Source organism: Microtus pennsylvanicus, chromosome 4, assembly GCF_037038515.1.
Source record: "Microtus pennsylvanicus isolate mMicPen1 chromosome 4, mMicPen1.hap1, whole genome shotgun sequence".
In the NCBI taxonomy this organism is placed as follows: Eukaryota; Metazoa; Chordata; class Mammalia; order Rodentia; family Cricetidae; genus Microtus; species Microtus pennsylvanicus.
This window is the reverse complement of record NC_134582.1, coordinates 15,573,421-15,588,745: the sequence shown is the minus strand read 5'-3', so window position 1 is coordinate 15,588,745 and position 15,325 is coordinate 15,573,421.

The following is a 15,325-nucleotide window of genomic DNA, read 5'->3' as shown; positions in this document are numbered from 1 at the left end:
ACTCCCATTTACTGAATGGTGAAATGACAAGTGAGATCTGCGGACCCAGGCCAGTTTCTAGGACAGAACATGATTTGGTCTCTGATGGGTGACATCTTGGGAGTTTGGAGCATGATGGTGGACTGTCTGAGTTGGGTCACTATTGCCCCTCTATTACCACTGTACTGGCCTATCAACACTCTTTAAGTTAGGTTTTCCATAGCTACAATGATAGTAAATGCTAATGTACTTTAATGTAAATATCATCATCAACAGGATTACACTTATCATTACTGTATATTATGTTCATTTCTGTACTTTTATGCGAAAACTCTACCATTTATAAGACTCATACCATAACTATCCATTTAGATTTTCTTGAAATAGCTTTCCTTAGGTGTACATTTTCATTTCTGAGTTACTTTGCTTGGGGAATTTCTAGCGTAGACGGCACAATGTTTTCTTTCTCGCTATTGCATACTGTGAATATCTGATTGTTGGATAGACAAATTATGCTCATTTTCTCTTATCAGTATGCCAGAAATATGCAATAATAATACTATACACTTATATTTCAAATATTTTCTGTCATCTAATTTAATCAACCAAATGTTTTAAGCTCAGTGTTCACCTTTACATGTTAAAATATTCACATTCTCCCGTTTTCTTTTTTCTGTTTTTACTTTTGATTTATATAATCTGATTGCCATCACATGGAGAGGAACCAAGCTTGTACTTACTTTGTCTCCTCTCCACCCTCCTTTCAAATTTCATTAAGTCACATGACTGTCACACTTTCAGTTCTTTGAATGAGCTACTTTCGCAACCTTGTGCTTTGTTTTAGTTTTTACACTCAAATAAATTATGTCAAGTGAAAGATTTTGCTAAAATTTTTTCCATGATTTTTTTTTTTTTTTGCTTTTAATTTAGAGCTCTGCAGTGGTTACTTTGTCAAAAACAAAAGACTCATGCAAACAGAATTCCATGATTTATAGTGTTCTCAGAGCTATTGGCAATCCTGGTTCTGGATTTAAATTGAAGATAAAAAATTAGCATGTGCTTCCGTGCTCCCCTATCCAACCTTCCTTTATTCCAATCATCCTTTTTCCCCAAGTTGCCCCCATCCTCCCCTTCTCCCTTTTCTCTCCCCATCTCCCCTTACCCCCATCCCACCCCACCCCCAAGATCCCAATTTTCTCCCCAGCAATTTTGTCTACTTACCATAGCCAAGAGGATATGTTTTTCTTTGGGTTCACCTTCATACTTAGCTTCTTTAGGTTCACCAATTGTAGACTTCGTGACCGCACGGGGTTTTGATCCTACTTAATGTGCTGGCTTTGTGGGAGCCTAGCCAGTTTGGATGTTCACCTTCCTAGATATGGACGGAGTGGGGAGGACCTTGGACTTCCCACAGGGCAGGGAACCCTGACTGCTCTTTGGACTGGAGAGGGAGGGGGAGAGGAGTAGGGGGAGGGGGAGAAGGGTGGGAGGAGGGGGAGAAGGGTGGGAGGAGGGGGAGAAGGGTGGGAGCAGGGGGAGGGAAATGGGAGGCTGGGAGGAGGCAGAAACTTGTTTTTTTTCCTTTTCTCAATAACAAAAAGAGTAAAAAAATATTGATCAAAGACAAAAAAAATTAGCATGTGTATGTATACATTATGTGTGTATGTGTGTTTATTATCTAAATATATATGACTGCATTCATTCTTTTACTTTATTTTTTCAATTCTTAAAAAATGTAGTTCTTTGACAATTTCATAAGTTTATGTGGTGCATTCTAGTTATTCCTTCCCTTCATCCTCCCTTATCTCCTTCACACTCTTAACAGTCCCTCTACTCCCTCCCTGTCCCTTTCCATATTCATGACTTTTGTTTTGGTTTTATGAGCCATCTAGTTTAACCAGGGCCATCTGGGTGACTTTCTACTAGACTTTGATATCATTATCAGTAAGTAACGTCTCTCTTTACTAGAATCTATCAGGTAAAGAGCTAACATTCCCTGGGCTCCTTTTCCATCCATGCGTGGCTTTTATGAGCAGACACAGTACAGCCATTTTTATTCATCGAGAGTGTATAATTACCATAGCTATGTCTTGCTCAGTGCATTGTAATGTGTTGAGTAAAGCCCATTGCAACTCTTTCCTCTATTTTCTTTGACTCCCTCTTCCACAGTATTCACCGAGCCTTAGAGGGGATAAAATATATGTCTTGTTTAGGGCTAAGCACATAACCACCACTTATTCTCAGAACTCTGTGCAGCCATTAGTCTCCGCATTCACTACGGTTCACTGAATGAGTAGTTTCTCTGATTAAAACTGAGTGATAACTGTCCATGAGTATAAACATTAATTTAGAACATGCCTTGATGTTATATCAGATTTTATTTTTTAACCATCTTACAATGGTTACTTGTAATGTTACTTGGTAGAGAAGCTCAAGATATCGGGCAACTTGAAACATTTGCATCACTGGTCAAATTTTGCTTTCTTTTTTTTTTTGTTTTTTATTTATTTATTTATTTATTTATTTATTTATTTATTTAAGATTTCTGTCTCTTCCCCGTCGCCGCCTCCCATTTCCCTCCCCCTCCCCCAATCAAGTCCCCCTCCCTCATCAGCCCAAAGAGCAATCAGGGTTCCTTGCCCTGTGGGAAGTCCAAGGACCACCCACCTCCATCCAGGTCTAGTAAGGTGAGCATCCAAACTGCCTAGGCTCCCCCAAAGCCAGTACGTGCAGTAGGATCAAAAACCCATTGCCATTGTTCTTGAGTTCTCAGTAGTCCTCATTGTCTGCTATGTTCAGAGAGTCCGGTTTTATCCCAGGCTTTTTCAGACCCAGGCCGGCTGGCCTTGGTGAGTTCCCGATGAAATCAGTATGCATTTTCAGTGTACACATGATCTGCTTTTTGTTCTAGGGAAATTTTTATTGAACTTTAAAATGTGTGTGCTGTCACACTCATTGGGCTTTCTTTCTTCAGGAACTTTATGCTTATGTCTGAGCTCTATTTCATGCCTGATACATGATATTTTTATTTTAATACTTTATGTGTATAAACCGCCAGGTGGTGGTGGTGCATGCCTTTCATTCTAGCACTCGGGAGGCAAAGGCAGGTGGATCTCTCTGAGTTTGAGGCCAGCCTGGTCTACAGTTCCAGTTCCAGGACAAGCTCCAAAGCTAGAGTGAAACCTTTTCTCAAAACAGAAAAGCAACACAACAACAAACACTTTATATGCATAAAAACCCACTAGATTTTTACCTTCTAGCTCTTAAACATGTCTTTCACAGCATTCTTCATTCTTTTTTAATCTTAATTTTATGTTTTCTTTATTTTATTTTTTCTACTTTTTGTTTATCTATAATGATTTTTGTTTACTTTTACCTTGATTATTTTAAAAACCTTTGTTTCATTTCCTCCTGTCACCTGGATGTCACCTCTTGCTCTGATCTTTTAAAGTTAAAATTGCTTCATAAAATGTTTAAAACAATATCCAGATGTTTTGTTGCAATTTTCTTCTGTTTTATTGAACCCTTTCTTTTCTGGAGAGTTCTCAGCACATATGACAAAGCTTGTTTCTTCTTCGTGTATATTTTTTGGTGCGTGGGTTCTTTGCATGTTTGGTTTTTTTTCCCCCTGGACTCAAATGTGTTAAGTCCCCCTGAATTAATGGGGAAAGCACTACTATGATAGCAAAGGTAGGGGGCAGACAAGTAACATTTCCAATAAAGATCTTCTTGTTGATTTGATGACAGCCATGTTCACACATGATGCCTCTGCCAGCCTTATCTTCTTTGTGCTTTTTCCAACTTATCTTTCTTTGGGAGGATTTCTCTCCCAGCACTTTATTTCATTAGTATCTTTTACTGATCACGACTGGAGGAGACACAGACAGAACATTGCAAGTAGGTTTCCTCCCTCCCATCGAAGAGGTTGGCTGGCCCAGTCCAGAAACTCTTGACGTCCATTCTGCTCTTATTCACCTACGGCTGATGGCAGCAGGGTCTATACCCCATGTTCTTTGTGTTTTCTTGTTAACTGTGTCTTCTGAGCCACACTGAAGGATGAATGTCAGTGACTATTGGCAGCATGAAACTTTCTTTGTCATCTGGGATTTTGTCTGTTTGTTCCAGTGTAAATTATTACTTCCATTTCTATTATCTTTTGAATGGGTTTTGTAAATCAAGTGGAAAAAATACTCAAGTATCTTCCACTGATGGAGTTAATATTTAAACACATCTTTTCATCAGTCTTAGCATTTGAGAAGCAGATGTCAATAATGCAGAAACACAAACAAATGACAAGTAAAGCTCTTACAGCATGAGCTACCTTGGGTCAACAAACGAATCAGAGAAGGATTCTGGAAAAAATGGAGCAAGAATGTATATGGGTAAAACTTTATAATTTTACATCTTAATTTCATTTAGAAAAGAATCAAATAATAGAAGGAAGTTGACTTCCCTTGGACACAGAAAATTCTTGATAATTCCACCAGAAAAAAAAGAACTATGTTTGTTTAGAAAGGATAGAGGTTCCACGAGAGAACTCTGTGTTTAAAAATAATCTTGAAAGTCATGAAGAAGGCGTTGATGAAGGTGTCACACTGTCAGAAACAATGTCTCTATCAATTACTCAGGTCTCTGCCTGCTGTCTCAAAAACAGTTCTTTGTGTGTTTGTTCATATTTACCCCGTCCCCCATCTCCTCTTAGATCTACCCTGCCTCCCACCCACTCAAATTTGTGTCATCTTTTCTTGTGGATAGCCATCAAGTCCAATTTCGGATGACCACACGTTCTTGGATGCTTTGCCTTCTACTACAGTCTATTCACAGAAATTCAACCAGAGACGTTAGAAAGATGCATGGCTTCCTACGAAGGTAGGAAAGTACTTTTTGTGTAAAGTGAGTAAGTACAGAGTCACAAAACATAACTGGTATCTGCCATTATCAGTTATCATGCCATTATCAACCTTAAGCATAAGTTTATGGATCTAGAGATTTAAATTTTCTTGCCTTTAGTGTCTTTATTCCAAAATATTGTTTGTCTTAATAGCACAGGCAGCCACCTCTACAATCAGGTGAATGGAACTGGAGCTTCAGGGGCCCTTGCCTTTTGGGACCACAATTACCTGCCACTTGGTGATAGGCATTCCTAAAGTGTGAAGAGGAAAACAAATCTTATTTGGAGAGAGGGGAAGAAGGGAAGAAAGAGAGTTATAATTTTTCCTAGATTGTATGACGAAAAACTGGTTTGACACTTGATTCAATTCTGTGTGCTTTAATGCTTACCTTGAATTACATGCTGATATTTTTACTTATATTAACCAGTTGTGAACAATGGAATTGTCTTGTACAGAGTTGAGAAAGTGAGTTTCTTACCAAAAATCCTGTTCCTCAGAGTGCTCTCTTCTGAAAGAGTGCTGTTAAACTTAAAACTCCAGTGGGTGGGACAGGCTGGTGCCTACACTGCCCTTTACATAGGAGCTAAAGCAGGTTGTAGGGCTCCTGAATCTTCTGGTGACTATTATTGCTATGGATGGCAATGCATAAGGAATACAGAGGCTGTCTTTCTGAGATTCTGAGGAAAAGCCTCAGTTCCTGGAGCGCAGTTCATTAGCAAAACGATTGCATCCGATAGCCCATTCAGAATAACCTGTTCAAGATAAGGCGCTTAGAAAGATAATGGTTTAAATTGATTCTTATTCACACTAGACACAATGACTCCACAGATGATCCTTTGGCTTGAGCCCTGTACACACCCCATTGTGTGTTTATGTGTGCATAAGTGCTTCTGTTTCCTATCAAAGTCTCCACTGACACAATTATACCACCTGACTAATGGTGGTGGGAGGGGCAGAGATAGTGGTTCCACAGCGCTGGCTCCCACGGTAGCTAACTTGTGCACCCCACCTTTGTGCAATGTCGGGCTGTCCCGTGGGGGTGCATGCACTTATTTTCTCCATTTCCAGTTGGGAATATTGGCACCATTATTTTCTATGACCAGCATGCATTTTGGCTTAGATGTCATCTCTAATAGCTTCTTATCCATGAGGTAACATGGATCAGTCTGACTAAATGTTGGACAATGAGTACATTTGTAAGTGAATGGAGTGTTCTTCTCTCTTTGTTCATGTGTACAATGGTGGTATTTACGAAGGTGGGGAAAGTGCGTTGATTTTTCCTTGGAGAGTCCAAGCTTATCCAAAGCGTGATTGGGCTCTGTGTTCTTCTACAGCTACCCTATTAATTTTTAAACAGTAAGTTCAATAGTAATAGATAATGAGTTATTTAAATTTTTCATGTACTTTGTATAAGACTTGAATTTGTGTTCATCATCAGTGAGACACAATTATAACATGAGAGTGGTATGAAGCCAGTATTCAAAGAATATTGCACCGTGAGTAATGATGTAACTAATATTAAATAAAACCTTAGTTTTCAGCTGCTTAGGGAAGAGGATCAATATTGTTCCCATACAAATTAGTTCTAAAGATTTGTGGAATGCTGAGTAATAACAGCATTTTCTATCTCTTTCTTGACATGGGAGATAGAAATTCACCAAGGAAGGCACATGTGACAATAGAGAACACAAGAGGATTGATCCTGGGTCTAAATGAATGCACGTAGTAGCTGAACACTGTACATGGTATTTCTATGCAGAATGGGCATTAGAAAAATGTGTGAAATCCTCTCCTCTATCCATAGTTTCATATCTTCAGTCATGGCGCATTAAAGAGAATCATACATGTTTAATAACCTATAAAATCTAAGAGCTTATTTAGATGCAGGCCACACAATAAGAGTTGTCTGTGGTCTCTGGTATCCACAAGTGACCTCAAGGTCGGTGAAGCATAAGATGGAACAGAGCTGATGCCTGCTCAAGGGGAAGCTTTGAAGCCAGATTCACATATACACCGAAGTATTTTGAAGTCACTTTTCCTCTCTTAGAAAGTCTTGCATTTTTTCCCTGATGAAATATCAGCTACCCAGTCCTTCTCGTCTTTATTTCACTCACCTTTCAATGAAAGCTTACGAAATACTATAAATCTTATTATCTAATGTGTCTGCCAAGTTTTTCCTGGTAACACTGTTTCATATACTGTAATCTTTGGCCACTTATACATTATTTCATAGATATTTACATATTCTCACCAGAAAAAAAATGATGGAATTCTTAAAATCAGAGATTATGTTGAAGTCTATTTCTCAGCATGAGCATAAAACAGACTCTTAATAAATACTTGATTAAACAATATGAGAAGTAATTTATTGCTATGAAGCTATGATACATCTGGGGAGTGTTTGAGATTTTGAGTAGAATAATTGTAATCAAATGGATGTGCAATTATCGTGCGACCCAGTTTGAGTTCATTGGCAGTGTTGGCTGTCAAGTGGGTCATCATCTATCCCTGCTGTGAAAGGGGGATGCGGTAGGAAAGTGTACTAGTTTTGTTGTTCTCCGTGGCTGACTGTGTTCTACAGTCTGAACAGAACACAGCAAAGTCCCTGCCCCCTTCAGGGCAAGGAAGACATCCTCACTTATCATGCGGCTGATTTCCATCCTGATGCAATCAATCTACTTAATGTCAAGTACACTGACAAGAGTGTTTGTGACTCTGTCATCTGGAGGCATTTGAAGGGTGAGTGCAATGACTTGTATGCAAAGATAAACAGATAGGAAAAGTCCTTCTGGGCTTTTTCTGTCGGTGGAGGGGCTGCTCTGGAACCCTAGGGTGATAACAAAAGTGGACTCACCCAAGCTGAGTGGGAATGAATAGCCTGGGTATGGCATGAGATGATGCTCTGCTTTTTACTGCTTTATCAGAGGGGTAGACTGGACCTAAACGTATAATTGCTTGCCCAATATCTACCTCCACCTTCAGCTCTCAGCTGTCCTGGGTCACTGAATTTGCCCCTACAATCGATAGTGTGTTTGTCTTCATTTGTGCTTCCCTTGCACCTAACTCATAGATATCTGGCTTGAAGCTAATCTCACTACTTATTTAATGTTTTTCTCTTGATACATTCCTCAATTTCCCAAGGTACTTTCTATGATCAATTGCACAAGATTGAAGAGCCTTTCATGACCTTGTCCTCTATGAGATAAGAAAGTACTTTACCATTTTGTGGACAGGAGTTACTAGAGTGGGAGAGAGATACTTCTGTGTGCTGGTGTTCCTTGACAAGCAGAAATCTGCATAAGAGTGCCTATTAGAACGACATGATTTCCTTTTTACTGCCCATTCTTCCCTATGCTGCAGACCAGAAGAGGGCACCAGATCTCATTACAGATGGTTGTGAGCCACCATGTGGTTGCTGGGAATTGAACTCAGGACCTCTGGAAGAGCAGTCAGTGCTCTTAACCTCTGAGCCATCTCTCCAGCCCTTTACTGCCTATTTTTGTTTGACAGTTTTGAACATTGCTCCTCAATCTTTCTCTCTCCCTTATCTTTTTACGTCATATGTGAAGTTCTTTGGATGTGTCCCTGCTACCTATGGAATCATATATTATGCTTACATGTATGTGTATGATTATAAGTATATCTTATGAAGACAATAATTCTTAGGTTCACAAACATCACCCACGATGAAAGGAAAAATAAAGGAGTAAATGAAAATAGCCTAGGATATAGTTCTCTGCTTGTCCTACCAGCTGGATCCTCTCTCTCCTGTGTTTATTTATAAGTGTAACTGGGGTACTAAAAACCACATGTAGGCATCAACCTCATTCTAAATCCCAGAGGGATTCACATATTAAATGAAAGGAGACAGCATTGAACAGGGTGTATTATTTCCCTTGCTAACTCTTGGCTTCACATAATTTTGATATTTGATCAAAAGTATTAGTTACAGATCCATTGTTGTGGGAAACACCATTAGTGGGGACTTCTTTACTTGAAAGACTGTAACTGCCACATTTCAACCAATTACTGATGCTTTTGTTCACGTAGCTTGGCTGAGGAGGGCTCTGGACAAGCATACCCTGTAATTAGGTACATGTGAGAGGATTTGTGGATTTATCTGAAGGCTGTATAATAAATGACACTCTGCTTGTCAGGGTAAAATCTCTGTTAAGATAGGGGGATCATGAGTCTGTATTAACTTGTCTGTTTAATCAGAAGCAATGTGGATATGCATAGTTTGACCTTTACACAGATGTAGTTCAGACCCAACTGTCTTTATTTACATAATCTGACAAACTTTTCCTTTCTTCCATCCTGCATTGTGCTGAGATTTTAGAGTGTCAAAGCTGTGTAACAGTTAATGAATACCAATCATGTAGGAGAAACAGGTCCATTTGAGCTAAAATTTTTTCTAGAGGTTTATTCCTAACTTCAGACTGATCATTTCTCAGGTAGATTTGAGCACTGTGGGCAAAGTGTGATTCCATGGCTCTTTTAGGAGAGCCTAGATTTTGTTTCCCTGCTGAAGGATCCTTCCCGCTACATGCCCGATTAAATCTTATTTCAGCTGCTGTCCAAGTAACTACCTTTGGAATTTAGGGTTGAAAAATACTTTCAACATCAGAGTATATTTTACATGTTGGAAGAGAAAAGCTTTGTAGGATCAATGACATGAGATACTTATGTTGGGTAGGCAGAATGAGAATTATGGGTCCGTTTCTCTTAAGGTCAGCCCTGTCAGCCCAAGGAGAATCTAAAATGTCTCTGTGTCTACATGGGATAGTAAAGAGAGATACTTTTAGTCTCAGAAAGTCAGATATTCTAGAAGTCTGTTTTCTGTTTGGACCTTTATAGGGGTTTATTCACATGGATCAATATGCATAGAGCCCAAACAGAAATGATCTTGGATAACATGAGGCTTGATTTTGAATGGCACTGGCAATGCTTTATTGCCATTGGTTTCCAGATTATTGGATTATTACAATATTTAGGAGTTTTTTTGAATATGCACTGAAGATACCCAAAGTGTTGATCTACATTGTAGTGTGGCTTGTATTCTTTTCTTTTATGAGAAAGGTTGATGACACTGTGTTGTCACAATGTAATGGAACCTTCCCACTATTTTGAGAGTACCATTCTCTTTGAGTGATGGGAACCTACAACGAGGTTCATCTTGGCTAAGGGTTTGAGTAAATGTTGAATCACATATATTCATACTATGGTTGCACTGGCTCCTTCACTTGATGACAAGGCGATAAGGCAATGACTAAAATAATTCAGTATAATCTGATATGGAGCAACATGTGGTCTAGATAATTCCACTTTTGGAAAGGACTTAGAGAAGAAGAGGTGGAAATTCAAGATATAGATAAATTAAACAGAAACAAAGGGGTGAAATTAAGCCTTCTTGCCTGGACTGTCTTTGAATTGCTTTAGGCCTGGCATTTTTCAGTGTGTGAGTCACACACAATGTAAACCATAAGTCATGTACTGAAGTTCACCAACATTGCTGTTTGAAAGGAATTGTAGACAGGTGAAAGCTAATTTCTCTTGTGATCAGAATAAACATGTTTAGGCAGAACACCACTTTAAGACAGGGGTCTCTGTGTAGTCTTGAGAGCACAAAGAAGTGATTGGAATATTATGCACCTACAACAAATCACTGTGGTGCGTTTCTTGCTATACTTACTCTGATGATAGGAGTAAAAACAGCTATCTCTTTACAGATGGGGGCTGAAAACCGGCACAGAGAAGTAAGAAAAAGAAGAGGTTTCTACCTTTAAAATCATTTCTAAATAATATCATGGAAGGATCAAGATTGTAAAAATAGGAGACTGATTTCTGTCAATAAGCCACGGCCATCCCTCAGCTGCTCTTACATTTGCCTCAGTGAAAAACTGGATAATCAGAGAAAGGTGAAGGCCACAGGCTCTGGATGGCTCTTTTCCAATCTGAAGATGAGACTCGTTACCAACTTTGTTCAGCTTGAGTTTCTATACAATGTTTATCCTTGATTAGGATCAGGATAAACAGAAAGTTTAAAGAAGATAGAGGGGCATTGTAGAAAGATGGTATGGCATTGTTTCTTGTTACTCTACTATCAGGAAGAAATGGGAAGGACCTGCAAAATGTCAGAAACACAGAGAATATGGTCATTGTCATAATCAACATCTAATTGTAAAGATGTTCGGCGTTTTAGGCAAATATACAAAGGAATGCTGTGTTTGTGAGATCAAGTACATGATAAATGCTTTAAAGAAAGACATCTGGTTGGCTGCAAGTTGGAGGTATTAACAATGAATATGTTGGTTTCCAAATAGGGATATGCAGTCTATTCTTGTAGGGCAGGAGAGCAGAATGTAAACCTCTCAAGTACGCTATTTCTGGAGAACATCAGGCTCCACATTGTGTTGCTCCCTTCTCATTGCTAGAAGGTTGGAGCTTAGATATGTTGAATAGTCACAGGGAGAGAGGAACAGGCACTCAGTAACTGTCTTCTCTCATCTACACAAATACGATCTCAGAAAGGAACCTTGGTGAAGTGGAGAATCCTAGATGGAGCCCTTGTGGAAGCACAGTGTGCGGATTCAGAGATGACTCCAGGCTTCCTGATGTCTCAGAGTTTTAGATGGTGCTATCTACCATTGTCACCTTTGCTCTGTTTGAATCTTTCTAGTCATCTTGTAACTTATTCTTTTCTGCTTGTGAGTCTCAAGATAGCTTTAATCTTCCACATGAAACACTGATGATATATTTTTTTTCTGTAGCTACAGAATAATTAAGTAGCGAAGCTGTCATTTAAGTAAAGTCTGCTTATAGCCTTTGGGCATTTCCTTCTAATTGCAGAAGAAAATCTCCTTGAGGAGAAAATACCTTTCATAGTTTTTGCAACTTATTTTAGAGTTCAGCCAGGAGGTCACAACGATCTACAGGAGAAGACAATCCTGAAGATGGAGGTCTAATTTCCATAGGCTTCTGTCTGTTCCTTTAGAGTTCTTACATAGAGTATACCTGGGCTGATTTCTCCCAGAAGTAAAAGCTGACATCTTGTGTGACAGCAACTAAAGCATGTGAGGTCGAATCAGATACGTGAGCTTTTCGGAAAATGGTGTCTAGAAATCATCTCAACTCTATGGGGTGTGAGGTTTTCATGTTTCTGTTTGCCATTCTAGTCCCATAGAGGCAAAGGCACAGAGACCCTGAGCTGTGTGACTTGAGAAACTTGCTTCAATTTTCATAGCAACCTTATCCTTTCCCTTGAGTCATGGCAAGAAGGTAACTCTCAAAGGATAGGTGAGTTTAAGGGTGGTCTCTGTGGGAGCGTATATACACAAGGCAGGAAGAGGTGATTTGACTTTGTCACTTAACCCCTTAGTCTCAATTTCCTTATCACCAAACAGTCATATTGTAATATTTTTATGGAAGAAGACAATTATGAGTCATATTGGCACAGAATAGAAATGTCAGTAACTTTTCTGCGCAGAGCTGGTTACAGATTCGAGTGTTTTCTAAATGTCAGTTGTTTACCCCACATACGATGAGTGAAACGTGCCTGCCCCCAGGAGCTGAAATCTGTAGTGCAACTTTCATCTCCTCTGTTTAATAATCTCCCTGTGCCCCCAGGTCTGTCAAGGGCTTGAACTGTCTTATATCTTTTGCCAAATGAAATAAGTCAGCTGAATCAAGAAATACCAGAGTAAAACTCAATGGCTTCAAGCAAAAAGAGTGGAAAAGGAAGGCATTATCAAGAGACTATGTTACCTCTTTTATGGAGCTGGTGGAAAAACAAGCTGAGCGAGTTGCTAAACTTGAGGCTGTTAGATGCATGCAAAAATAAAAATTCCTCATTGTTGAAAGTCTCAATTATTTTGTTGTGTATGTGTCTTTACTGTAAGCTCTTATCTGGGAACATCTTGTGATATTAAACTGCTCATGTGATGTTCTAGAAGTTTCTCTGACTGAAATGTTGCCAGATTTTGTGTAAGAGGAATCAGCTGGCCTCCTGATGCATTTATGCGGGGTCACACCTGACGGGCCGGGGGGTGGGAGCACATTCATCATTTCAGTGGGGAGCAGAGGACTCACCCTTTCCTCTCCACACAGGGCTCTGCTTTGCTTGTTTCTAATCCTTTGGTGGAGGGAGTGGTGAGTGAACTGTTACCCTGGAAGGTGACTTCACTTCCAGGTTATTCTCCTTTATTAGATGGTATCAAGTCTTTTTCCTTCACAGATCCAGGACCCATTTGTCACACATACTCACACAATAAAAGACCCAAATGACCCTCTGTGAAGTAGAGGCTGCTCCCCAGCTCCTTGTTCAAGTCCTTAAAAAAACTATACACCTTTTAAGCTAGCCTGGTTCAAGTGTTTCCAATGTCTATGTATAAATCGAAAATAAAATGTATTTATAAAATTAAGAGGGTGCCTGATTTTTATATAGCTCAGGTGTACATTTAAAGATTTTTCAATGGAGTTATCCTTTGGGTAGACTTAAAACTGAATGGTTTCACTCTCCATTACTAACTTTCATTAAATATATATGAAATTACCAAGTCTCTGCTTCCATGGCTATAAAGATACACATTTCGCTCCACAAAACTGTATTTCTCAGCGTGGTGCAAGATTTCTGTGGGAAAGAATCTGCCTCCAAGATTCCAAGACAACTGTTTTATAAAATACCCTAAAAATGAATCAGATGAAAAATCAAAGACCCCAAACTAAGTTCATGTAAGAAAGCTAGTAGGGAGCTAGGGAGAGGGCTTGGATGGCAAAATGTGTTTGCTCCATTAATGTGAGGACCCGAGCTCACATCTCCAGGGTTTGTGAAACAGTTGGAGACATAAGATCCCACCGCTCTGATGGGAAGATGGAAGGTAGAGACAAGAGAATCCCAGAGGCCAGCACCCTTGCTGTATGTGGTAGAAAAGCTCTAAAGAAACCCTGTCTTAAATAAGACAAAAAAAGAAGATAAGCATGCGGTTGTCCACTGACGTTCATAAATGCGTTTCATGTACATGCCTGTAATCTCTCAGATGAAGGCACACCACACTCACACACACCACACAGGTATTAGATATTCAATAATATACCATTACTCCATTGAATTGTCAAAAAGCTTTTAAACGTGCACTTCAGTTGATATGTTTTCAGGACCAGTGACAGTTGGCAGGTTGTATCATTCTGTGGACCGCCAGGGAGTGGCACAATTCTGTTTTAGGTTTCAGCTCCATTGTGAAGACCAAATCAGCAGCAGGGTGTTTATAACTTTCTGTATTTATAATAATTCTGTAGCTTCATTCACCTTGATAATTTCTCAAAGCAGTGTTTTTAACAGAAGTATAACACAATCAAAATTCTCTAGCAGTCCCATGAAAACAGAAAGAATGAAAAATAAATTTTACTAATATATTTTATTTGACTTGGGTTATTCAAATAACTGTATTCTTACATAAATTTTTTTTAGGATGTCTTTGAAACTTAGTGTTTTGTCATTATAGTGTATTCGTGTCAGGTGACCTGCATTTCAGATGATGGATAGCCACATGGGACCAGTGTTGACTAGTCAGTGTCTACTACTGTTAAACAAAGTACTGCCTATTTCTGTCTGGGTTACTCTAGAGCAATGAGATATATATCTACTATATCTTACTTATTGGAAGAAAGCTATGTATATAGGAAGGACAGTTTTGTCTAGGCATGGCGGTGCATGCCTATAATTCAAGAAGTTGTGAAACTGAGAGGTAGAGCAGGCCTACAATGTCCCCCTCCATTAATAGGCAGACAATTCAAACTCCTTTCCTTAGTCTTCGGTGGGAGTGGGGGAGGGAGAATATGCTGAGTAAGCTTAAACATGCATGCTCTTTCTCATCAGACTGTGACTCAGGCTCACGGTGCTGTCCCTGCTCACCATGGCTAGAGTCCCATTTTCCAATGAGTTTGAATACTATGATGCCTTTTCCAGGCCCCTTTCAGTTCTGTTGTATTCAGGCCTCTTGAATCATTCTGTCTTCTCATTCCATATCAAGATCACAGCTTGGATCATATGTTTACACCTATGTGCAAACACAGAGATGGAACATTTGAACATAATCAGTATATGTGCTGGATATTCTTGATTTGGGTTTACTTTTGTCTTCTTCCTTTTCCGGTTTGGACCAGTAGGGACAAATGTCCTCAAAGTCTGCCACATTTGCATTGATTCTTGCTATTCTTGTTGTTTGGCAATAATGATGGCCAGGCTGTCAGATGTGGTGGTGAATTACATGGGAAAGTGTCTCTGCTGCATTGCAGACCTGCACACAAATGCATTTCATTTCCTTAATGACATTCACAGAGACAGTTTCAGCTCCGTCCTCCCTCCATCTTCAGAGAGATTCATCAATCCTCTTGACATTGTTTCTTTCAAGTTACATCCATGGCATAAGGAAGCATCTCCAACTAGGATTTCACGC